The 14,916-nt window shown below is 32.5% G+C and overlaps 1 long non-coding RNA gene across 1 annotated transcript in view; it reads right to left on the bottom strand.

The window, feature by feature from the left end:
* Positions 1–2,322: 2,322 nt before the first annotated feature.
* Positions 2,323–14,916, bottom strand: part of LOC111736645 — a 611,781-nt gene continuing 599,187 nt past the window's right edge. The window contains exon 4 of the long non-coding RNA XR_002779229.1: positions 2,323–2,537. This is a non-coding gene — a long non-coding RNA (uncharacterized LOC111736645). The remainder of the gene's footprint in view (positions 2,538–14,916) is intronic.

Below are 14,916 nucleotides of genomic sequence, written 5' to 3'. Positions count from 1 at the left end.
GTACAGTTTAAAATGAAAATTAAAATAAAAGAGAAATGGGTAAGTTATGGAAGATTTTCAAGAGAATTAAATTTGTGCTGTGTAACACTGATTCAATGAAGCAGACAATAGATTTAATTATTTTTATAAAAAGGCCGAAGAATAAAAAAATAGATGTGAGATATTAATAGAGGTGTCAGATAACAAAAAACTAATAAACTCTAAACTTGAAAAAGAGTAGAAGAAGTCGATCAGAAGCAATAATTACATTAAGAAGAAAACTTTTGAGGGAAGAGAGGCCAGTGTGTATGTAAATGGAAAGCAATTACCACCTTCATGACAAAATTTAATTTTCCTAAATTCAGCCTGTAATGTTTTAAGAAAAGGTATAAGAATAATATTTCTATTCAATAATAAAAGTTTACCATAGAGATTTATCTAAGTTTCTTTTATTGGTGTCTACATGCCTCCCACAGCCAAAAATTCTGGCAGAATGTCTAATAGTCCAAGACACAAGGACGATGTATAAACCACTAAGAGAAATTACAAATATTTTCATTAATTTCAAATTGGTTAACTACATTACAATTATTATATTAGGATATACATTCCATCATAGAAAACTTGTAAACAACTAAAAATGTAGTTCTTTATGAACATCACTGAAATAAGAAACATGATACATTAAAATAAAATACTTCTATAAGTAATTAAAATTATTAAATTAAATAAAATCAGAATATATTTTGTAGTTAGTATAAGTATATATCTGAGTAATATTATTTTCTTGTCTGTTTTTAGGTTGCATTAAGATTATTTGTTAATTTTTTTTCTGTTGTTCCAGGCAAGGATGGCTCACAGGCATGTGACTTATTCAATCACACAGGATTTAATCCTCTGTTGCTGCCATTGTGTAACTCTTAATAAATTGGGGCCTTGTATTTTCACTGAGCACCTGCTGGGCTTTGTAGATTATGTGTCAGTGCTGGTGCCATGTGTAGATACTCTCTAATTATGTTTATTTTACTTTCTCTTCTTCTCTCTCTCTCTTCTATATTCCCTTCTTTTCTTTAATGATAGAATTATCATTTGGGAGGCAGGATATTTCAAACAACTAGAAAACTGCAACAAATAATAAAATGAACCCTCATATACTCACAGTCCTGTAAGTGTTAAATGACCACATACTCAAATGAAGGGAACTATACCAAACTTACCCAAGAAGGTAGAAAGGTATTAATGGGGATTATATAAAAGATTCTAGTGTGAGGATTTCTTCAAAAACTGTCACTAAAATGCTATGTATATCTATCTACTCCCTTCACCATGCTGCAGGGTAGCTCTCTCTACCTCAAGCCCAGGGATGGTGTTAGGAGATAAGTGGTTAGAGAGTTTAACCATGTCCATGGCACATCTGAAAGGACAAAAGATGAGAGCCTGGCTTTAACAGCCCTGTAACCATAAGCAGAGAGGAAAGCACATACTCGGGGTAAATAAGAACAGGGGTTTTTCTATATGCTTAGTGATTCTTTAAAAGAATCTTACCCCACATTTTCCTATCAATGGTGAAACTACCCTACTAGCAAACAAAGCACATAAACCTGGAAAGGCATCAAAAGACACAGAAAGAAGGATGGGTTGGCTTGAATGCAGCAGGTCACCTCACCAATTCCAGGGATCTCAGCAGTGGTCCCCAGTACATAGAGGTCTTTAAGGAATCCATACATTTGCTCTGCTCTTTAGATAACACTTGACTATCTCTCTAAATGTATTTTGTTTTTGTAACTTTTTGTCAATCTACAGTGTCTACCAATACTATTTTTTCTTATTTTTCTATATTTCTAATTCCTATTTCAATTTATATTTTTGTTGCTGTTGTTCATGAGTTTAGGACGGAGGGGACACTTTGACATCCCAGCCTCTCTGACTTTGAGCTCTCATTTCTCTCTAATATGGAGTAAGATAGTAAACTTCAGTCTGCAGCACTGAACTCCCAGCAGCAAATGCATAGTCCAGGACAGTCTCTCTCAGCGCACGTGTGTGGAAGGGGAAAGATCAAGTACCAAAACTGCTGGCTACAAAAGAGAAAGGAAATTAAAAATAATAATAATAATAATAATAATAATAATAATAATAATAAAACAGAGCATAAATGGATTTCAAATGTACTGCTTTAATGTTCTAAAACCATACTATTTTTAAAAAGTCTACAATTGAAGGGCAAGGAAGTACTTTTTAGACTGCATACATGGCTATGTTGTCAAGACTGCAGATTCACTAGTTATCTGTCCTCCAAACTATGACGATGATGATGATACATGAAAATTTCAGTGGTACCATGCTCTCTTAACCACCTCTCCCCAGAAATTATATCTTACTTTATATCTTTCAGTTCGTTTCTCAAAATTTCTCTTGTCACATTTCTCTTCATCACTGTATTCTCGCTATTGGCTTCATTCTTCTGCTACCATTATATGACTTTGGGCCTCTCTTCTGGTGTTCTAGTGTTCTACATTTTTTGAAGGAGGGTATGCATGTAACAGTGCTTGGTCAGTTCACTAATCAAAAAAAAAAAAAAAAAAGAGAGAGAGAGAGAGAGAGAAATATCAAGTTTCTTATTCCAGTAGATTAGAATCCAAAGAAGATGATGTATACACGAACAGAGCTGAAGGAGGCTATTTTTTTTTTCTGGACCAGGCATTCTAGGTTAAAAGTTTCAATAGGGGAGCAAAGAATACCTACCAAATCCCACTTCTCAGCCTTAATTCTTTTACATATTCCTATTTTTCAAATAGCAGCAACATATTACATCGTAGTTTCATCTTCAAAATAAATTCTTTTCCCTCTGCCCCCAAAATTGAGTTTGCTAAGGTGATATTTGCACATGTCTGAAAAATGTGTTTTATTGAAACTGGATAATGTATTTTAATAGGAATAATTTTAGTACAAATATTCTAGTTAAAAAACTTTCTTAAATTCACTTATGGTTGGCAACCTTGTTAAAGAAAAAATTATTCTGATATTTGTTAAACACTATAAGTCAAATGTTATTCAGGAAGACTTCTACAGTAGGGTTTTATAGTAGGGAAGTGGAACTCCATCTCTATCACTCATGACAAAATCCCATTGTAGGAATCCCTATAAAAGGCAGCATAGCAAATTAGAAGGAGACCTAGTAGCAAATTAGAGGAGACTTCTCATATTAATGATCCAGGAAACTTTCAGTCCTCAGTTTAAAACAAACAACAGGATTTAAGTAGAATTAGAACTCAGAACTAGAACTCCTCTAATTCTAAATAAATGAGTCTCTGCTCCTTTTCTCAGGCAGGAGATATTCTAAAATGGATTCTGGCCTGACCTTGATAATCATGATATTATCATATTATCATAATATTGTTCCTTTATCCTATATCCATTATGATTTTTAAAAGATTATCATAAAGATAATCTTTACTGTCTCTCTTTCAGTAGATAGTATTTTCTTATACTAAAATTATTATTACTAATATTATCTAATAACACTTTATAATTATGACTACTAATAATTATCACTACTAATATTAGCTAATAATATCAATATGTGTTAGAACAATTCTAACTCATTCTCAAAACTCATCATATTTAATTCTTAATAGTATGTCAGTGCAATTGTCATTATTCCAAACTTCAGTTTAGGAAATATGTTGGTTGGAGGCAACAAGTAATTTTTTGTTTTTCAAAATCAAATTTTAGCTTGTGTTCAAGCCCAGACTTGAAAATATATTGTCTGAATTAAGAGCTTTTGTTATTTATTGGTGTGTTCTATTGTTTTTTATGCATAAAAATGCAAACTTAAAGGTCAAAAATTTTATATTAGTACTAAATGTAAGACACCTCATTTGGACATTTTGTACTTATATAAACCTACACTAGATATGTTGATTATCAGAGGAAGAACAGGAAACCTAATAGAAACTGAGTGGCTCTTGTGTGGTAAACACATTCTAGTTACTTTGGTAAATATCTCAATTGTTTATTTTCACAATTAACTTTGGAGTTATGTATTATCTATCTTTTACATAAGAAAACCAAGGCACAAAGAGGTTAATTGGCAATTATCTTTTTAAAACCCTGTGGTACTCATCTAAAAAGGATGATGGATGACCTCTTAATGGAAGTATACAATAAATAGATGAGAAGATAAAAGGGATTTAGTTGAATAAAAAGTTGAAAATTTTATCAGAAGTCATCTCCTATTAGGGAGTTTTATAATTAGAAATCCTGACTCCTCTGTTTTACAAGAGGTCATTACAATTCATTCAGGGTCTTTGATATTTCTTTCTTATCTATTTTTTGTCATTTTTAATGTATTCCATTAATACATAAATATTTTATAATAATGATGTTTTTCTTCCATCTACATGGTATTCATAAAGTTTTTTGGATTTTTTTTTTTTTTTTTTGATTCTTATACTTCATGACACCATCAGGCAAGTTAGATGAGAGCAGTTTCCCAAATCTGGCAATGGTTGGCAAAATGAGGCAAGAATTTAAAATATTTAAATTCTTTATATTTAAAATAGATATTTACTAGTATTTTATCAATTGTTACAAATTATTAATTCTGTATGTCTTCAATAAAAAGTAGAGATAGAATATATAGTTAATTTTCAAACCATTAGTCATCTCTCTGTATCCCCAGGGGAACTGGTTCCAGGAGCCCCATGGATACCAAAATCTGTGATGCTCAAGTCCCTTACTTAAAATGGCACAGAACTATGCATACAGTTGGCTTTCTACATCCATGATTCCCAACCACAGGTGGAAAATATTGTTTCCCCTGAATGCAGAGAGCTGATTATATTTACTTCTTTACACTAACCATAGTTGCCCTTCAATGCACGAATGAAAAGTGTTTGGCAATATTAGTTATAGGTTTTGACTCATTACAGATGAAAGTAAACTGATGTATTTTGCTAAAGACAGAAACAATTAACAATTTCCTTTTAGTTTATACATTGCTGTTTGTTTGAGTCTAGTATGCAATTAACTAATAAAAATATTTAGCTTAACTCTTCAAAAATTTTGCAATTTATTCACAAGTCACCAATGGTAAAAGAAAAATCATTGATTTATGTATGTCTTCTTTTCTCCCCTCCATTTTCTCCTTCCTTTCTTTCTCTTCCCCCAACTCCAACCCCCACCTTTCCATAACTGTTTATGACAGGATTCACCTACTATCTTCCTGATAAACAAATGATTGGGACAACTTTACTGCTAGATCTAAAAGCTCTGCCTTATCTAAGTATGTCAAGACATTTCAGTTATTAATGAGAGATTTAAGCAACTTAAATAAAATTATTTTTCTCTCACATGAATGGCGGAGGTAGGTTCCCCTACCCTGTGCATTCCCATTCTGAGTCACCTCAGGGTTCAAGTGACTGCCCCAACTCCAGATTCTTTCTTCTACATTCCAAACAGTAAGAGATGTAGGAGAAAGTCTCACACTTTCCTTTTAATTTGAACTCCTGCAAATTGCATTCACCACTTCTGTTTATGTTCCAAAGTCCAGAGTTACACTCAGCTTGAACAGTATCTGCAGGATGAGGTAATCATTGCGTATTACCGAGTTCCCAACTAAACACTGGTTCTTCTCGTTCTCTAGAAACATGTAGGGCACATTTTGATTGACTCACCTTATCTCTATCACAAAATCAAACTGGTTAATTAATGCTAGTAAATAAAATTGTTACTAGAGCTTTAGTTAATGATGATTTATAGATTACATTGTTCTAATCCTAAAAGCTGTAACAGCCAACCATTTGTTTTATACTCTTAGCTACAAGATAAATTTTCTAGTTGTGTAACTGATTATGCCACAAGGCAAAAAAGCCTTATTTAAAAATTATCAAGTTTTTTCAGTGAACTAGAGTGTAATATCTGGCAATCTTAACATTTTGGTTTAGAATTTTATGTCAATAATTAATTTTTTAAGGCCACAGATGTTATTAGATATTACATTTTAGAAATGGTAAATCATTTGGAATAGATATATTTATTTTTATAGTGATTCTTAACCAAGAACTTAATCTACTGAGAATATTATAAGATGATTTCAGCACCTTAAAAAGAATACACAAATCAATACAATTGCCATCCAGATAAACTAATAAAATTAATGTAATGATTCATCATACTTTCCCACCACACTTTCTAGCTTATCTGTAGTTATTCAGATTTTAATATGATTTTACCATGCATTGCGTCAAAATGACTAATGCAAACATATATAATAAATGGCAGCTTAACACACAAGCACGGGAAATGAGTTGTAGTGCCAGTGTTATCATTTAATATGAAGATTAACTGCAACATAAAAATGGGCTTGTTATAAAATATTAATGGATTTTAAAAGTATATTATTTTCTTTTTCTGTGTAAATTTTTACTAGTTCGTTAGAATGGTAATTTATTTTTATCATATTATTTTCCAATATAAATGAAATGAGAAAAATAATAAGTAGGGAGAAACAACACCTTATTTAAAAAGATATATTAACTATGCATGAGACTAATCTCTTTTTATATTAATTATACAAATTAATATATGTAAATATTATACATAATAAAATTAAATTAAGTTCAATCCTCCATGTGCTAAATTGTACCTGGTTGTCATTACTGAGACGCTTTACTTCTGGTGTCGATATGGTACAATTTCTTTGTTAATCCTGCTAGAATTTTTACATTTCAAACATCATCATTACAAATTCAAGGAACCTATAGTTTAGTTCTGCTGCTACCTTAAACTCCACTTTGGGGATAAACATTAGGTCCTACATACCTAAGAACTGGCAACCTATAGTGGATACTGACACTGCTTCAACATAACCTATATGTTGCTCTTTTTCTTAGCACATAGTCCCAATTACAGTTGTGTTTCACCATGCTACAAAATCATAGCCAAGGGAATATGGCACATGTTGTAAGATATATCCAGGCCAATGTCTTGAAGAAGCTGTGCCTTCTCTAAATTTGTTCTTCCTTTCTCTGAGTAGATGAACCTGAGATCAAGGTCATAATGGTTGATAGAGCTATAAGACAAAAAGAGCCTCAGTCCTTGAACCTGACATGGAGATCCACCAGCTACCCTATACAGGATTATCAACAGAGTGGAAATAGAACTCACCATGCTTAGTGTTTATACTATTTAGGCCTATTTGTTACTGCAGCCTGTTATACTCTAGCTATACACAGCCAAATTTATTATCCTTAAGGTTAAAGTTTTACTTTAATTCTCTTTTTGAATACTCGAAATACATTTGGTCCACTCTAAATGAACCAAAGTATGTTTTTCTGAGATTAAAAACAAAGTAAAAATAAAATTTCTTATTTAAGAAATATACAGTGTAAAAATATAGAATTAAGTATTAAATGATTATCTGCTAAATACTTGCATTAACATATGAACATATGTTAACACTGCTAATTTAATGTTGGAAAAAGAATTTGGCTCCATTTGATGTTTGACTGATGAAAGCTTTAAAGCTTACCTACCTCTCCCTTTTCTCCTGTTACCCCACTTTTGGGCAAGCCAATAAAAGAATCCAGGTCCTCTCTCCTTTGACACCAGAAGTTCAAACCACTCAGGCCATGGCTTGTGGGGGATCCATCACTCTGACCCTACTCTCTAAACACAATAAAAGTCAAAACCTTGGATCTTTCTATTCTTTTACAGACCATCTTGACTTCTGCCTTGCTCTCCTCTTTCTATTCTTTTACAGACCATCTTGAGTTCTTCCTTGCTCTCCTCAGAAAATCTCATGATATGAGTCATACAAAATTCTCTTGTGTTGGTGCATTGTCATTGGTCTCAAATCCAGCCTACTGATTGAGAGGGGTCCATCTCACATCTGTGGGGTAACTATAAAATGATGTGTTTATGTTTCTATAAAAACCATTAGCCATATCTAAAATAAGTTCTCGAATTGGTTGTACCCTTGGGCAACCAGCATACACAGCATTTCCAAATCTCCTTAATATTATTCTGCTTGCTATCTTGGTAACATAAAATTTTACCTACTGATTTGCACAATATAAGTAAACTATAACTTCATAGAAAGAAAAACTTAAAAGGAATAAGCACAGTATCCAATTCTTCTTACTATGTCTATTTAATATCAATTTTCTCAGTATGTTAAAAATGACTATACCAACATATAGTAGTACTTCTTTCACCAAAGTTAGATCGTACTTATCTGTCATAGAAAAAAACTTATTTTCTTAAAATATATGGCCCCCTCCTAAGTAAGTATCATGGCCCTGTATCTGTCAGCATCTCTTATGAGCTATAAAATATAAATAATATTTTCAAGTGTATCAACCTGTTTCTCAGCCATTTTGTAATGAAAAATATTTTCATATAAATAAAACTCAATGCAAGAGTTAAAATTTATTGCTCTGTCAAAAGAAAGATAAACAAACAAAAAATAGCTTTTCTACTACTAGTATTCTTAAGTGTTATTCTTCAGATAAGAACAATCTTAGATTAATGTCTTATTTGGATGATAGTATACTTCCTTGTCTAAAATAGGGTAGTTTAAATAGTGAAAGGGAACACTAACTGTTATGCCAAGATTACATGTATAAATTAGAACTGCTTTTTCATAGACTATAAATATTTACCTAATGTGTAGTGACAGGAAGTAGAAAAAGGTCAGCTGATCGGCAGCTCTATCTAAATGTAAAACCTAGAACTATAAAGCTTTTAGAAGAAAACAATAGAAAATTAATTAAATATCTACGTAATAAATGTAATAAAGGTAAGATATATTTACATGATGGTATAATTTACTGTTTTTCAGATAAATATATGTATGTAAATACAGAGCTAAATGTGTCATCACAGATAGATCTCAAAAACATAATATTGAGTAAAAACAAGCTAATTAACAGGTCAAATAATGATAGTACATACTGTATGTTACCATAACCTCAAAATTTAAAAATACGTAAAAAAATGTGTATTTAGTTGGAGAACATACATAGTTGGTAGTTGTCAAAAATATGCACAAAGATGATAAACACCAACCTGAATTATATTGGTTAATACTGGACAGCCACTACCCTATCATTTGGAAAGATACTTTACTACGTGGATTGCAAAATAAACATTGGTAGGTGTAAATTAGTTTCATAACCTAATTATGCACTCACTTTCCTGGATAGACTTTAGAGCTCTTTATAATTCTTTGAACACTCTGTGTTTATGTATCTGAGAATTTACACTTAATTTCACCCAACGTAGAATCACATCCACAGTCTTGCCCATTTGATAAACTAGACTCCAACATAACTTCATCTGTTAATACTTCCAAAGACTTTGCTGAATAAATCCTCCATTTTCTATGCTCTCATAGCACCTGTAATACTCAGTACATTATAATTACTCAGATTTCCAACTAAAACCTGGAATCCTTGAGAGAAGAATTGTGACATACTCATCTTTATGAGCCAGCCCAATATGTGGAACATAGAAGTCTATTGATAAATAATAAATTACAGTTTTTTTTAAATGTGATAAGTCTGCTACTGCTCTAGATCTAAGATTTGATGTATGTCCTAATTACTAGATTCTAGTAAAACGAGGTAGTATCAGAACACCAAAATTGTGCTTAAATATACTGGTAATTTCCTGTAGATAATGTTCCTCGAGTAAACTGCAAATTAGCTGTAAATGTTTATTTCATTGTGCAACTTATAATACTGTTGCACACAATATTTCACATAAAAAAGTTCTCTAGTTAGTGTTAAAAAGAGGATCCACAATGCTCAGATAAGGCAATCAAGAAAGCATGTTCTATAAATCTGAAGGAAAAAAAAGAACAGTTTCTTTCAAAGTATGTAAAACTTTAGTTTTCAGAAAATGGTTTTTCTACTCATCCTTATAATAACTTCATAAATAGAGCTTATTCCAAATTTCAATTATTTTCTTAAATTCTGGAGGTGATTTTAAGTAATATTTCTCATGTTACAGGTATAGAAAATGAGGTCCAGAAAGATTAAGGCATGACGACTCACATATTAAACAGATGTAGATGAGATTAAGAAACAAGGTGAATGGCTTTAATTAAATTCAGTTTGCATTTCAAATATGTAACATTGCTTCTATTTCTTTAACACAGTACATGCAAATGTGTACAAGATAGTTCACATAAACGCTTAAAAACTGAAGAATAACACCACTGGTTAGGTATTTATTGAGCAATTGCCATATGGCAGATAGTTTACATACATTTAATTCTTTCTAAAATTTTATGATACATAGATGTAAATATAGATATGCAATTTAACCAATAGCTACTGTCAGCTACTTTTCTGAGTTGCCAATTTTTTTTTTTTTTTATTCACTGATGCTCATATGGTCTAATTTCTAGTTCCCTGATTTTATTTATTGGAAAAGAGAATAGGTGAGGGCTTATTTGGCCTCTGCATGAGATCAGAAAGATACACATATGGGAAATTCCTGTCATCCCATGGAATTTAGAGTTTTTACTTTATTTTTACTTTTGCTTTTTTGGCCAGCATGACCTTGGAACATAAGGAGCACAGGGCTATTGGTAGGGATCATCTGTGGAAGGCAGTTCAGTAAGAGAAAGCCAAATAGCAGTTTGGAAATATTGCTAATGTTTCCTGTCTAAGTGCATGCCCTATTGCTAAATATCATAGTAGCCTTGCCTTACAATTTCAGTGTAGTAATTTCTCCTTCGTCTTTAAGAGGGGATCATTATTGCATCTGCTTTGCCTACACATTTTACTAATGTAAAATTTGTGCTGTTTCAGGTTCAAGTTGCTCAAAGAGGAGAAATGGAAAGCTCCCAAGAGTCAGTGTTGCACTCCTGTTGATATGGCAAGTAGTTTCTTCACTATAGCTCAGTTGGGAATTTTACAGTTCTGACAGCATAAGTTAAGTAAGTCAAAGTATATAAAACAGCTACAGAATGTGCTTCATCTAATATATGCATTTATTGATAAGTGAAGCTAAATGTGTGTAAAGCAAACCTAATAGCTGTAAATTATGAAATGGGTATAATTATTTATACAACACTAGATGTACAGAGAAGATAGCACGAGCATCAACAGTGATATACTCTAGGATCACAGTAAAATGTTGTAAAGCAAATATAAGCAGAAAACTCTAAAATCAGTAAGATAGCAAAAACAAAAGCAAAATTTCATGAGCTTTCAGAGAAAAGGAATTGTTCACCTTCAAATGAACTTAAATTCAATTTACTTCAACCTTCTCAACAATGATACTAGGGAACAGAAGTTAACAGTTGAAAATTGTTTTCCATACTGAAGATCAAAACACTTGAACCTAAAATTTTAATCTAGCCAAATTTTCATTTAAAAGAAACAATAATATTTTTAAGCATATAATGCCTAAGAAATATTGTACCTCAAAAATATGCCTTGAAAACATTCTTTACAAGAAAAAAAAATTATCTAGACAGATGATGCAAGAGATATGGGAAGCAAGAGTGACTAAATAACTTAATGTAAAAATAAAGGACTGAAAAAGGGAGAAGGAAATATATCCATAACAACTGAGAATTAAAATTTTAAAGAATACTAACCCAGTTTATGTGTTTATGGTTAAAACACACCAATGAAAAGACAGAGACTCTCAGATATAATTAAAACACACACACACACACACACACACACACACACACACACACACACACACAACACAGTCAACAGAATGAGTCCTACAAGAAGTACACCTAAAACAAAAAGACAGTGAAAAGTTGCAACTCAAAGGCTGGGAAAGATATGCCAGGCAAATGTAAAACATAAGATGGCTGAAGTAGAAATGTTATCTAGCAACAACAAAACAAACAAACAAAAAAGCAAAACATTTAAACCAGAAAATATCAAGGAAACAGAGTAGAATGTTATCTATGTATGCAAGAAACAACAGAATGGGAAGCTATAATTCATCAGAAACATAGATGTTCTTGTTTTTATAACCTCAAAATAAACAACTGACAAAAGTACTGGAAGAAATATGTACATGCACTGAGTGCACACACCACAGGTCAACATTTGTGGGACACATCAAAACATGTCTAGAAGGATGTTTATGACTTAAATACAATGATCACAATATTAGAAGTGCTGAAAAATAAATAAATCTTCAACACAAAAAAAGTGAATAAAGAGCCACAAAGAAAATCAAAAAACAATAAGGAAGCAAATAATAAGGGCAGAATTATAAAACAGGATGTAGAAAATCAAATTTTTGAAACTATTAAGATAGATGGTCTTTTAAGACTGGACAAGAAATGAATGTACAAATAAAATACAGAATAAAAATGTTAACTTTTAAAAATAATTTTTAAATATTATTTAAAAACTACGCATAAATTTGAAAACCTAAATTAAATGCATAAATTTCTAGAAAAATGTAAAACATTTAAAAGTGAATAAGCATTAAATAAATTGTTATGACAAGTAAAGATGTCCATCACCAAAAATGATACAGTCATGATGATTTGTCAGGTGAGTTCTATCAAACTTTCAAAGAACAGTTCATATTTTGTTAGTCATTTTAGAATGTAGAAAGAGTAAATGACTTGTTTTATGGGGTTAATATTATCTAGACTCCAAAATTAGTTAAAGACAACATAAGAAAAAATAATATTATGCATTTAAATATGAATGAAAAATAAACATTATACACTCTGGGACTATCCACACTTATAGTAAATATTATTTTTTTAATATAATTCATTGACATCATGATAGATATGTGTTGTAATAGTAAAACATCTGTATATATGTAATTTTCATAATATTTTATATCTAGCTACTCGACTCCTGAGAAAAATACCATCTATCTTTTAATAACCATCAACTGCCTCAGCTTATATATAATTCATTCAAATATTCTCCTATCCAAATTTTCCAGACTCCTTGATTTCTCATGCCTTTATTTGAGAAGCTCTGGAACTGGAATAGCATTTCTGAGTTGTTCAAAATTAGGTAAAGTAGTTGGTTTTTATATCATAGCATTAGCTATGATGGGTAAAAGACACCTGAAAGCTTAACCTTAAGTAAGACAATTGCCTGCAGCCAAGAACAAGTCTCAGAGAGAGACATGGCTGTGAATCATTTGCAGATTATAGGCCCAGCAACTGCGGCATGGGCACATTAGCCCAGAGAAAGGGATCTGCATCTGACACTACCCACTATAATTTTCATTTGGCCTCACTCATATCTCTTTGCTTCTCATATTAAATTGGCCCCATCTGTAAATAAGGTTCTTGTTGGTCTTGTTTCTGAATAACTTACAAGATAACAGTTAATGGAAAAAAAAAATTGACTACAAGGCAATAACTAAAGTTTATCATCCCCTTATTCCATTATCTTCTAGATTTCTCTTACCCTTAGCTAGCACTTATATTGCTCTAGGTTCAATATCGTATAGGAAGACTCAGTCATACAATCTTGAGGAGTGTAAGCCTCTGGATATGTTTATTTCCTCACACCATGGTTATTGCATTTGCATGTAAATTTACAGTTAAAATTGGGCATGTGAGGTCAAAATACACCCCAGCGGATCACCTGAGAAAAACATCTCTCCCTTCTCCAATTATGTAGCAGCAGTCCTGTTTTTTTTTTTTTTTTTTTTTTTCTGATGATGACAGTCATTACCCTTGCCTTTATGCTGATTCCATTTCTTCCTGGTGGTCTCCTGGCAGGAGGAGATTGAAGTGATAGCTTATAGTTAAGTGGTACACTTAACATGCTTTCCAGTGAGAACACTCTCCCTCTGGGAAGTAAGACATCTAGAACTATACTGCCTAGAATTTCAGAATGCTAACTTAGTCTGTGCAGGCTGTTACAACAAAAATACCTTAAACAGAGTGGCTTATAAATGACAGATATTTTTTAGGGTGGGAGGTCCAAGACTAAAGCACTAGGAGATTCAATGTCTGGTGAGTAACTGCTTCCTCATTGAGTCACTATAACCTTACAAGAGGGAAGGGGCAAGTGAGCTTCCTTAGTCTGCTTTCATAAGGACATTGATCTCATTCATGAGGGTTCCACCCTCATGGCTTAGTCATCTCCAAGACTCAGCTCCTAATAGGCTAGGATTTCAATATGTGGGTATTGGTAGGACACGAACATTCTAATGGGAAGCACATTCCCCAGTGAGTCACCAGAAGGATGGTGACATTCCTATTTCTACCCAACTGGTTCCTGAACCTAGGCTTAGGACTTAAATTTATGAGTGGTGGAGATGCACATAAAGTTGAATTCTAAGTCTTACCAGGTATTTTCAGCCAAGGTAAGTAGCTCAGTGAAGACAGATGGGATCTTCAGTCTTGGAATTAGTATGCTAGGGTCCCCTGAACCTGCTGAACCTGAGGAGGTCCATGCTGTATTGATAGAATGTGATGGCTCCTAATACTGAAATATACTCAGGCCTCAAATAAGGCAAGTGCCTCATAAGAAAATCTTCTCACCCTCCACTCCTAGTAAGCAGGTCAATGATAAGTGTCAAATCTTAGTATTTTTTGACTGGGGTGTGCAAAATTATATGCAAAAATAGCTGCAAAATCTCTGTGTACCAGAAGCATCTAAGAAAGTAAGGAAGGGACTTTGCCTGAGGGTGCTGAATTAAGAAATAAAGAGTATAAACTTGGATGAGGAGAATTTTAACAATGGGAGAGCACTTTTTTTGTGATACAAAAGTTAGCACCCTGGAAAGGGCCTTGGGAGATAGTGCTAATATATTGCTGAGATAGTTATCAGAACCTTGGGAAATAAATGATGGCCACACTAAATGGAGTTGAAATGCTAGACTTGCCTAGTACATAGGGGAAGAGGGATCTAAAGGGACACAAAAAAATGTAATGCTAGCCTGAATATTCTACCAAATGTCAGAAAA

This window comes from Pteropus vampyrus, unplaced genomic scaffold (genome assembly GCF_000151845.1).
Source record: "Pteropus vampyrus isolate Shadow unplaced genomic scaffold, Pvam_2.0 Scaffold21, whole genome shotgun sequence".
Lineage (NCBI taxonomy): Eukaryota > Metazoa > Chordata > Mammalia > Chiroptera > Pteropodidae > Pteropus > Pteropus vampyrus.
This window is presented reverse-complemented; position numbering and strand designations above follow the sequence as displayed.